At 32.2% G+C, this 12,100-nt stretch overlaps 1 pseudogene; it reads right to left on the bottom strand.

Annotated features, from left to right (window-relative positions):
• Window positions 1-2,457: 2,457 nt before the first annotated feature.
• Window positions 2,458-3,725, bottom strand: LOC105750023 (annotated as a pseudogene).
• Between the last annotated feature and the right edge of the window lie 8,375 nt (window positions 3,726-12,100).

Genomic DNA, 12,100 nt, shown 5'->3' with positions numbered 1-12,100 from the left:
GTTAATGGATAACTCAGAACACTGAGTCATTGAAAATCCATTTCTCTACTTTTGTTGTGATACTCATGAGATTTCCTTTAGGAAAGGAATAATTCTGTTTGTTATCATTGTTTAATGAGTTCCTTATGGAATTTGGAACGGTTTCTCTTTGTTTCCAATGCAAACATTGAATCTACAATGTGGGGAGTCTAAGAGTAGAATGGAAAGTTTAAAATCTTCCAAACATTAAAAATTCACAGTCCCTCTCTAAATTAGAAATCTAGAAGTGAAAGAGACTGAAACTAAGATAAGGTAAAGGATGGGACACTTTCACTATCCACACAAAGAAATAACTTGTCACAGGCTTGGGTATAAGATTTATATTTTAAGTTATCAGATACTTTAATGTCTTTTTTTTTTTTCCAAAATACCTTGATGATTTTTACAACAGGAAGAACTGACTCTTTTAACCATTCTGGACATTATTTATTCATTCATTAATTCAATGAAGATATCCAGAACTTGTTCATGCTTAGTTTAAATTTATGATTGATTCACTTAAAATAATTTTACAACAGACAAAGATTTTAAGTCTGAATATAGTGAGGTGATTGATAATTTGTCTATGTGATGTGATGATATATATGTATAAATACATATTTGTTTATATATATGCAAATATTAATTTATTACTGCAGTAGAAATTGTGTGCTTAACTTTTCTTATACATACTATTATTTAGTTTCAATGTTTCTCATTTTTATGAACATAAATTTTTAAAAATGAGTTTGGTTCCAAACCTACCAAATAGGGAAAGACTTTGATATTTATTCCATGGACCCTCAGTATAACTGCAGGAGAGAATGTCTCAGATTTTGGAAGAATTATTCTTTGTATTAATTATTTTTACTATTCAATCATAGAAATTCTCTTAAAAAAAATCAAAAATCCTGCTGAGATAACCGATAATTAATGAGGAGTGTACTCTACAGGAATTAACTGGTTTGTGATGTAAAATCTGAAATGATGATTGAAGGAAATGGGTAATATGGATTCATTAGGAAATTATTGAAATTTTTTTCTATTAAATTAATACAGTCCTTTTTCCTTGCATACATATAGGGCACCATATAAGGAAAATAATACTAGGCCTAAATAAATATAAAATTTCTCATCTTTCCAATATGACCCTGAACTGTCTTTGTGATCACATCTGTAAAAGAATAAATTGAAAAAAGTAAATCTAACATCATCAGATATTTTTCTCAAATCACTTTCATAAATTTCAGGGAACTAGTTGGTTTGACTTTTTCTGTAATCATATTTATCACAAAGAAATAGGATGATTCTTCTTTTTTTGGAATCATCTACAAGTATATTAATGGAACTTAAGTTTTTAATAATTTGATATTCAAAGAGATATGTTGGACATAGAATGAATATTCTAAATACAATGCTATACTTATTTTCTAAATGGCATATTTTATTCCTTCTAAACATCACACTGTTCTAGTTTAACAACTTACTAAGTAATTTATATCCACTATTATTCCATGTAAGATACTTTTCCTTTCTTTCCCTATATGTTGACCTATTTCTTACTGTTCTCTGTTTCTTTTTTAACAGCCTAGGGGCTCTGACTATTCACTACTCTTTAAAATAAAGATTATACTGTCATGTAGTTTTTGCCTTATTGACCTCTATCTTCTTTTTGAAAGATCAATTTCAGATTGATTTGATTTATCTTCAACCAACAAATGATCAGAAGTCATAAGTGCAAATATACTAAAACTATCTCCTTCCCAAATACCAAGAAATTCAACCAGGTCTTATGCTGTTTGTATATGCTTTAGTTATTAAATATAATCAATGTCCAAGATACATTACATCATCTTTCTTATTGTCCTTTATAAAACAATTGCTTCCTTCTGATATTTTTTGTTTGTTTTTAATTTTTCAATGAACACATAATTTTATTTTTCAAAAAGGAATATACTTATGTTAATGATTCTAGAGCCTTCAAATATTCACAATTCTTTTTATTATCTGTGTGTGTATTTATGTATATATGTATGTGTATGACATAATTACAAAATAAAAAGTTTTGTAACTTCATTTTAAAAGACAAATCTTTTCATTGTATCTCTCCTCCAATCATCAGAAGTTTGTTCTTCTGTAGGAGTCAGGCTTCAGAAAAAAAAAATGCATTAAGTGTGTAGGAACCTTTTTGCAAAAGATAGCTGTTTTAATCTAGAATTAAATGATTCAGTACTTTTGAGTATGTAAGCTCTTTCTGTTTGCTAGTAATGAGTTGTAGACATCGACTGTAATTGTTCTATATGTGATAACCATGGATGATACTACAAGTCCACTTTAATCAGGTGGAATTTTGTGAAGAATCTTTTGTGACATTTCTGATTCTATATGAATGCAAACTGCATTACTGCCGTCAGACACAGTCATCAGAGTTGACTAGTACTATAATTTCATCATAGTAAATAGTAAGCAGCTGACATGATGCTTGTAAATCCTGTTCTCAAACACTACTAATTCCAGTTCACATTTTCTACAACATGAATACATAATGCTAAGGGTATGATGGGGTCCTGTCAGAATACCCTTCAGAGAAGTTCTGGCAGCTAGGACAAGCTCTAGGAAATGCATTAGCACATTAAAGACAGCATTATGCCACAGTACAAACTTTGCAATTTCTGATTGTTCATTTACTGTAATAGTTGCAGATGAAACTTGATAGCCAGAATTTGTTCCTGATTTCATGTGTCTTTCCTTAACATGATGTAAATGTAAGGCCATAATAAAACAATTATAACTTTGTCTTTTACAAATAGAGGTTCTAAGTAAAGATTTATTTTTTAAACAATCTGCCAAACTTAGATACATTTTTTTTTTCAGGAGAAGCTTTGGAAAAGATTTGGAAGATATCTGAAGAATAAACTGATTTAACTCTCTTGGGTCCCTGAAGGGATTCTGACACAGTGCTTAAAGGAACTGAATTATCTTCAGATTACCAATTTCTCTTCATTAAAAAACTTTATGGAAAGTATTTTGTTGGAAACATTTTTTTCCTATACTAAATGACACAAAATAAAAAAAAAATTATCTGTGGAATGTTCATTAAGAATTTTGAAAAGATCTTGAGATCCTAGATTTTCTTTGATTCCTTTGTTATAATTCAAACAAGTGAGGTCATTCATTGTCTCAGAACTAAAATGCTCAAATGGGGGAGGTTTGCTTGACTTGGTCCATTTACAAAATTGTTGGAATTTCCTAGTCTCATTTCCCTACAACATTTTTTTCTGGTTTGGGTTATAATTCCTTTATTTAGAAAACTATGTTCTTTATTCAAACTTTGGACTAGAAAGACTATCTTGCCCAATGTCCTAATGTGACAACATTCAATATCTATTGATGCATCAAAGCTCAGAATCTTCCTTATTACTCCTTTAGACTCTGGCTCATTTGCTGTTGGGAAGAAAAGAATATATGATAATCGCTTACTGTAGAGGACCAGAACTCTGAAAAGGTATACTTAAATCAAGGACAGCATGGTGCTTATGGTGATGTAATGGTTGCATATGCTTAGTGTGTTGTAGTGATTAATCATACTGAGGTATTTAATGGAGTCTCAGATACAGAAGACTCTCTCAGGTACAGCTCTCAGCTACAGAAACAAAAGACTCAAGACTCCAGATTCCAGACTCTGGACTCCACATTTGACCAGCCATGTGGCCCTCCTGCCTCCTTTCACTCTTCCACTAAGAACAAAGACTCAAGCTGAGCCCGAAATCCTCCAGAGAGCTAGTCTGGACATTATAGTTAACTGTTGTATGATATTGTCTGTAACTTCTGGCTCTGTATTAATAATCTTCTTAGTGTTACAGAACAAATCCTAGATATCAGAAAAATTTTGATTTATTGATTGAGACTTTTTCTTAAGAAATTTTGGAAATAGGAATTTGATTCAAGTTTCTTCTTCTGGTCTATGACTTTGCTATGTTCATTCATAGGATAATGACAATTTCTTTCTTTTAAATGCTGTTGAATTCTCCTATTCAAAGGCAATTGCTCATTATACTAGGCTCTATCAGTCTATCAAGGATCAAGATTCTGGGATTCCATAAACAGTGTTTCAGGACCTCATGTTAAATTTAGTGCATTTACACAAAATCTGATCTGTCCAGAGTTCATTGTGATATATTATTTGTATTTTATTTTAATTTATTTTAATACATATTGCTTTATCAATCATTTTGGGAAAGAATAATCAGAAAATTGAAAAACCATGGAAGAGATAAAAAACAGAAAAAAAGAAGTGAACATATCATGTGTTGATTTACATTCAGCCTCCTTCGACCTTTTTTCTGGATGTAGATAGCTTTTTCTGTTCAAAGTCTATCTAGGTTGCTTTGGATCACTGAACTGCTAAGAAAAACCAAGCCTTTTATAACTGATCATCACACATTCCTGCTGTTATTGTGTACAAAGTATAAATCTTTTCAGACCTTTTTATTATCAGCTTGCTCATCACTTTTTAGAGCAATAATATTTCCTCACTTTCATGTACCACAACTTGTTCAGCCACTCTCCAATTGATTGGCATCCATTCCTTTTCCAATTCTTTACTACCACAAAAAGAGCTGCTACAAACATTTTAGCACATGTGGGTCATTTTTCTTCTTTTATGATTTCCTTGAGATATAGACTCAATAGTGGCACTGATGGGTCAAAGGGTATGCATAGTTTTATAGTCTTTTGGGTATAGTTCCAGATTGTTCTCCAGAATGGTTAGATCATTTCACAATACCACCAACAATGCATTAGTGCTCCAATTTTCCCACATCCACTCTAACATTTATCTTTATCTTTTTTCTATCATCTTAGCCAATCTAAGAAGTATGGAGTGGTACCTCAGAGTTGTTTTAATTTGTATTTTTCTAATTAATAGTGATTCAGAGCATTTTTTATATAACTATATATTTTTAATTTTTTCATCTAAAATTGCCTGTTCATATTTTTTGATCATTTATCAATTGGGGAATGACATTCATATAAATTTGACACAATTCTTTAAAATGTTTTACAAGTGAGATCTTTATAAGAAATACTGATTGTAAAGATTTTTTCCCCAGCTTTGTACTTCCCTTGATATCTTGTTTCTGTTGGCATTGTTTGTGCAATTTTTTTTCAATTTAATGCAACCAAAGTTATTCATTTTAAAGGCCTGGAGAGACTTACATGAACTGATGCTGAGTGAAATGAGCAGGACCAGGAGATCATTATATACTTCAACAACAATACTAGATGATGACCAGTTCTGATGGATCAGGCCATCCTCAGCAACAAGATCAACCAAATCATTTCTAATGGAGCAGTAATGAACTGAACCAGCTATACCCAGAAAAAGAACTCTGGGAGATGACTAAAAACCATTACATTGAATTCCCAATCCCTATATTTATGTACACCTGCATTTTTGATTTCCTTCACAAGCTAATTGTACAATAATTCAGAGTCTGATTCTTTTTGTACAGCAAAATAATGTTTTGGTCATGTATACTTATTATGTATCTAAGTTATATTTTAATATATTTAACATCTACTGGTCATCCTGCCATTTAGGGGAGGGGGTGGGGGGGTAAGAGGTGAAAAATTGGAACAAGAGGTTTGGCAATTGTTAATGCTGTAAAGTTACCCATGTATATATCCTGTAAATAAAAGGCTATTAAATTTAAAAAAAAAAGTTATTCATTTTACCTTTAATAATGTTCTCTAATTCTTTAGTCATAAATTCCTTATTTCTCCAAAAATCTGACAGGTAAATTATCCCTTGTTCTCCTAACTTGTTTATGGTATTATCCTTTATGTCTAAAACATGTATCCTTATATTGGTATATGGTGTGAAATGTAGTGCTATAGTGATTTTGTGGAATTATTTAAATAATAATAGTAATAATAATAGGGGTAGCAATCTTGATCTCAGATCAAGTAAAAGCAAAGATAGATCTAATTAAATGAAATAAGAAAGTACTATATCTTGCTAAAGGGTACCACAGATAATGAAGCAATATCAATACTAAACATATATGCACCAAGTGGTATAGTATCCAAATTCCTAGAATAGTTAATAGAGATGCAAGAAGAAACAGACAGCAAAACTATACTATTGGGGATCTCAATCTTGTTCTCTTGAAACTAGATAAATCAAAACACAAAAATAAATGAGAAAGAAGTTAAATAGGTAAACAGAATGTTACAAAAGTTAGGTATGATAGCTCTTAAGAGAAAATTTTATGGAGACAAAAAGGAGTTTATTTTTTTCTCAACAGTTGATGGAACCTATACAAAAATTGACCATATATTAGGGCATAAAAACCTCAAAATCAAATGTAGAAAAGCAGAAATAGTAAATGCATTTTTTTCAGATCATCATGCAATAAAATTACATGCAAGAAAAGGCTGGGAGAAAATAGACTAAAAAACTAATTGGAAATTAAATAATCTAATCCTAAAGAATGAATGCAGGAAACAACAAATCATAAACTCAATCAATAACTTTCTCCAAGAGAAAGAAAATAATGAGACTGATGCGGTGTTAATGGTTTGAGAAATGAGGTAGGGAATCCCCTCTGGTCTGTGCATGTCCAATGTGAAAGAATTCACAAACCCCAAATCTGAATGGCAAAAGGGAATTTTATTGTTGGCACTGAGAAGCAAGCTTTGCTAGGAAGACAGACTTCTTAGTGGCAAGATCCTGTCAGGGAAAATGGCAAAGGTTAACACTGAGAAGAAGGTATCTTCACAGCAGGAAAGAGTCCTCACAGGCAGCTTTGCCAAGAAGAAAGCTTCATTAGTAAGGCAAATTCATGTTTTGGACCCTCTGCAGAGATTTGGAGTTCAAAATTGTCCCTCAAAGTTGTCAATGCCCTCAGGCCTGGATTTTCTGTTGAAGAGAGAGTACTTATCTTGGAGTTTCAAGCCACTGACTAAAATATCAGGTCAAGATCTCCAATTAAATAAAATCACTTAACTGGGAGTTTGAGCTATTGGGAGTGGTCCCAGGCTAATCTTCAACTCAATAGAGAATGCATATAGTCCCCACCAAGATTTCCAATGGAATGAGACCACTTAAGGACCTTGAAGGGTGGTTCTCTGTCAGAGGAGAATTTCTCAGAGTTCACCCCCAATTCCTTCCCCCTAAAAGTCAGGAGGGCACAATTTACATAATTTCCCCTCCTCAAGCAGTCCCCCCAAATTCTTTTGGGGTAAAGGACCAAAGGTCTCATCTGTAATTGCTTCAAGCTGACAAGAGTCATAGAGATGTCCCTAAAATCACTGGGGGGTTCATGCCAGGAGAGAAAATGTGAGATCTGAAAATAGCAGCAGCATCAAAGAGGTGTTGTATGTCCCAATCAATCATCCCATGATCTCCAGGCTGAAGGAGCAGTTGAAAATACAGCTTGCAATAGCTGTAGAATTTCTTCTGCATGTTTGATGGAAGAATTTTTTGTTGTCAACAGACTTCTCTCTCTCCATATAACCCTATGAGCATGAAAAATATGAAAAGCTATTTGGAGTCAGTATAGATGTTCACTCTCATTGCCTTCCCTAGTTTCAAAGTTCTGGTCAGGGAAATGAGTTCAGCTTTCTGGGCAGAAGTCACAGGAGTCGGTAGCTTAACTTCTACAGTGCCATTGAGAGTTATCACAGAATAACCTGCCTTTCTTTCCCCATTTTCAAGAAAGCTAGACCCATCTGTAAGCCATTCCCCATCTGGGTTGTCAAAGGGAATTTCCCTTAAGTCAGATATGCTGTAGTAGACAGATTCTAAAGCTTTTTCACAATTATGGATACTTTCTCCTGGTTGGGTGGAATCAGGAAGTAGGGTGGCAAGGTTAAGAATGTGGCATCCTCTAAGAGTCAGGTAGGGGGTATCTAGCAGGAGTGCCTGATGGCTAATAAGTCTCCCACTCGCATTTGGTATTATATTAGAATTGATAGCTTTGACAATAAAAGAAAAAGAGTTTAAATGAATTAGAGTAGGTGATGAAGAAACTAAATTATCCCTCTTTGCAGATGATTCAATGGTATCTTTAAAGAACGGCTGAGAATCAACTAAAAGCCTACTAGAAACAATTCACAACTTTAGCCAAGTAGCAGGATAAACATTAAATTCACATAAATCATCAGCATGTTTATATATTACCAACAAAGTCCAGCAGCAAGAGATAAAAAAAGAAATTCCATTCAAAATACCTATCAATAGTATAAAATATTTGGGAATCTATCTCCCAAAGGAAAGTTCAGAACTATGTAAACACAAATAAAGTCAGATCTAATCAGTTGGAAAAATATCAAGTCCTCCTGGGTAGGCTGAACAAATATAATAAAAATGACAATACTACCTAAACTAATCTATTTATTTAGTGCCATACCAATCAAAGTTCTAAGAAATTGTTTTACAAACCTAGAAAAAAAAAAGCTGATTTGGAAAAACAAAAGGTCAAGAATTTCAAGAGAGTTAATGACAAAAAATGTAAGTGAAGGAGCCCAAGCTGTGCCAAACCTAAAACTATATTATAAAGCAGCAATCACCAAAATCAATTGGTACTGTTTAAAAAACAGAATAGTGGAACAGTGGAATAGGTTAGGAACACAGGACAAAATGGTAATATATATATATCGCAATCTAGTGTTAGAAAAACCCAAAGATCCCAGCTTTTGGGGTCAGTATTTGCCAAAAATTGGTGGGAAAGTTAGAAACTATTATGGAAGAAATTAGGCTAACCTGATACCTAACACCCCATACAAAGATAAGGTCAAAATGGTTTCATGATTTAGACATGAAGAGTGATATTATAAGCAAATTAGAAAAAAACATAGGATAGTTTACCTCTCAGATCTGTCGAGAAGGAATTTGTATCCAAAGAACTGGACTCATCATTGAACACCAAATAGAGAACTTTGAATACATTAAGTTTAAAAGTTTTTGTACAAACACAACTATTGCAGACAAGATTGGAAAGGAAGTAATAAATTGAGAAAAAATTTTTACATTCAAATGTTCTGATATAGACCTCATTTCTAAAATACATAGATAATCGACTCAAATTTATAAGAATTCAAGCCATTCTCCAATTGATAAATGACCAAAGGATATGAACAGACAATTTTCAGATAAAGAAATTAAAACTATTTCTAATCAAATGAAAAAGATGCTTTAAATCACTATTGATCAGAAAAATGCAAATTAAGACAACTCTGAGACACAACTACACATCTCTGAGATCGTTTAAGATGACACGAAAGGATAATGATGAATGTTGGAAGGGAAGTGGGAAAACTGGGACAATAATACATTGTTAGTGGAATTGTGAACAGGTACAGCCATTCTGGAGAGCAATTTGGAACTATGCTCAAAAAGTTATCAAACTGTGCATTCCTTTTGATCCAGAAGTTTGATTACTGGGCTTATATTTGAAAGAGATATTAAAGAAGGGAAAGGGAACTGTATGTGCAAAAATGTTTGTGGCATCCCTTTTCATAGTGGCAAGAAAATGGAAATTGAGTGGATACCCATCAATTAGAGAATGGCTGAATAAGTTATGATATATGAATGTTATGGAATATTATTGTTCTATAGGAAAATATTAGCAGGATGATTTTACAGAGCTCTGTAGAGACTTACATGAACTTACATGAAATGAGCAGAACCAGGAGATCATTGTATGGCAACAACAAGATTATATGATGATTCTTAAAATAAGAGTATTAATCTAAAACTAACAGCATTTATTATATGTAAGGAGGATAAGCTAGAAGACTTCCTTTAAGTTCAAGAGTAAAGCAAGGATTGCATTATTATTACTATTATTCAATATAATTCTAGAATTGTTAGCTATAATAATGAGAAGAAAAAAAAAATAGAACAGCCAATGAGGAAACAAAACTAGTACTCTTTGCAAATGATATTATGGTATACCTAGAGAACTCTACAATATCAGTTAAAAATCATTTGAAATAACCATTTTAGCAAAGTTTCAATTTTGTATCTTAAACTTTTTAAAAGCATTATTGACTATTGTGAAGTTAATAAACTTACAAAATAATTTATCTGTTTTTTTTTTCTATTTTTTTATGGAAAAATTTAGAGAAATAAATTTTCCCCTAAGTACTGTCTTGGAGGCATCCCACAAATTTTGGTATGATGACTTATTGTTGTCATTTTCTTTAATGAAATTATTGATTGCTTCTATAATTTAGTTTTTGATCCACTTATTATTTGGATTATTTAGTTTCCAATTAATTTAATCTAGTTTCCACTGCCCTTTGTTGAATGTATTTTTATTGCATTATGATTTAAAAGAAAAGCCAATATTTCTGCCATTCTACATTTGATTTGGAGATTGTGGCTTTTATTGTTACTTTTGCTCCACTACGTGCTCAATTTTTATGTAGGTACCATATGCCACTAAGAAAAATGTATGTTCATTTCTATTCTCATTCAGATTTCTCCAAAGGTCTGTGATATTTAAATTTTCTAATACTGCATTCCTCCTTTGTTTCTTTTTTGTTTATTTTTAGTAGTATGTATTTAGTATTTATATTGCTTCATTATTGATATCCTTCAGCATGATGTAATTTTCTTCCTAATTTATTTTAATTAGGTCTAATTTGCATTTACTTTATCTGAGATTAAAATTGCTATTCCTTTTGCTGCAGTTTTATTTCAGCTCAGGCATGGTAGATTCTGTTGCAGCCCATTACCTTCACACTGTGTGTCTCTGTTTCAAGTGTTTCTTGCAAGCCACATATTGTAGTGTTCTGTTGTTTTGACCCACTCTACTAGCATTCATTTAATGAAAGAGTTCACCTCAGTCAAATTCACTATTAGATTACTGTGTATTTACCTCCAAGTTATTTTTTCCTCCTATTTTTCCTCTTTGTCCTTTGACCTTTTTCCTTCCTCACCAATGTTTTATGTCTATCACTTACCATTATCTGTACTCCCAAATGTCTCCCATCTTCCCTTTAATTTTCTCATCTTCCGATTTCTTGTTAGGTAGATATTTTATAATCAACTCCTTGTCTGTATCATTTTAAGTCAATATCAATGAGAGCATGATTCAAGAAATGCCCATCATTCAATCCCCCATCTTCCCCTCTATTGTGATGTCTTTTTCATGTTTTTATGTGAAATATTTTACCCCATTCTACCTCTCTCTTCCTTCTGCACCTAATATACTACTCTTTCTCATTTCTTACTATTTTTGTTGTCTTCAAATTCAATTATACCTTTACCCCTCCTCTCTCTTTCTCTTTCTCTCTCTGTATATATATATATATACATATATATGTGTGTGTGTGTGTGTGTGTGTGTGTGTATTCCAATTTATTAGAGATAATATTTGTAAGAATTATAAGTTTTATATTTTCATATAGGAAGGTGAACAGTTTGGCTCTATTGAATGCAATATTTTTCTTTCCTATTTTTCTTTTCCATTTTTTTTTTGTTTTTGTTTATTCTTCTCTAGAATATTTATGTTGATAGCCAAATCTTTGGTTTAATTCTAGTCTTCTCTTTATGGAACTTGAAATCCTTCTATTTCATTTGAGGACTATTTTTTTTCTCTTGACATACTATGCTGAATTTCACTTTGTAAGTGATTCTTGGTTGTCGTCATAGTTCATTGTGCTTTTGGAGTGTCATATTCCATGAACTATGCATCTTTAACGTTGCAGTGTCTAGGTCCTGTGTAAACTTGATTGTGGCTCCCTAACATTTGAATTGTTTCTTTCTGATCATTTGCATTATTTTTTCCTTGACCTGATAATTCTGAAATTTGGTTAAAATCTTCATTGGAGTTTTAATTTTGAGATTTCTTTCCTGAGGCCATTGTTGGATTCTTTCAATGCCTATTTTGTCCTCTGGTCCCAGGATATCAGAGTAGATTTCATTGATAATTTCTTGAAAGATGCTTTTCAGGTCTTCCTTTTTATTATGGCTTTTAGGTAATAGAATGTTTTTGACATTGTCTTTCCTGAGTGTTTTCCAGGTCAATCCTTTTTCCCATGAGGTATTTTATATTTTTCTCTCTTCTTT

Source organism: Sarcophilus harrisii, chromosome 3 (genome assembly GCF_902635505.1).
Source record: "Sarcophilus harrisii chromosome 3, mSarHar1.11, whole genome shotgun sequence".
In the NCBI taxonomy this organism is placed as follows: Eukaryota; Metazoa; Chordata; class Mammalia; order Dasyuromorphia; family Dasyuridae; genus Sarcophilus; species Sarcophilus harrisii.
Note: the sequence above shows the minus strand (reverse complement) of the source record. Positions and strands in the feature narration are given on the sequence as shown.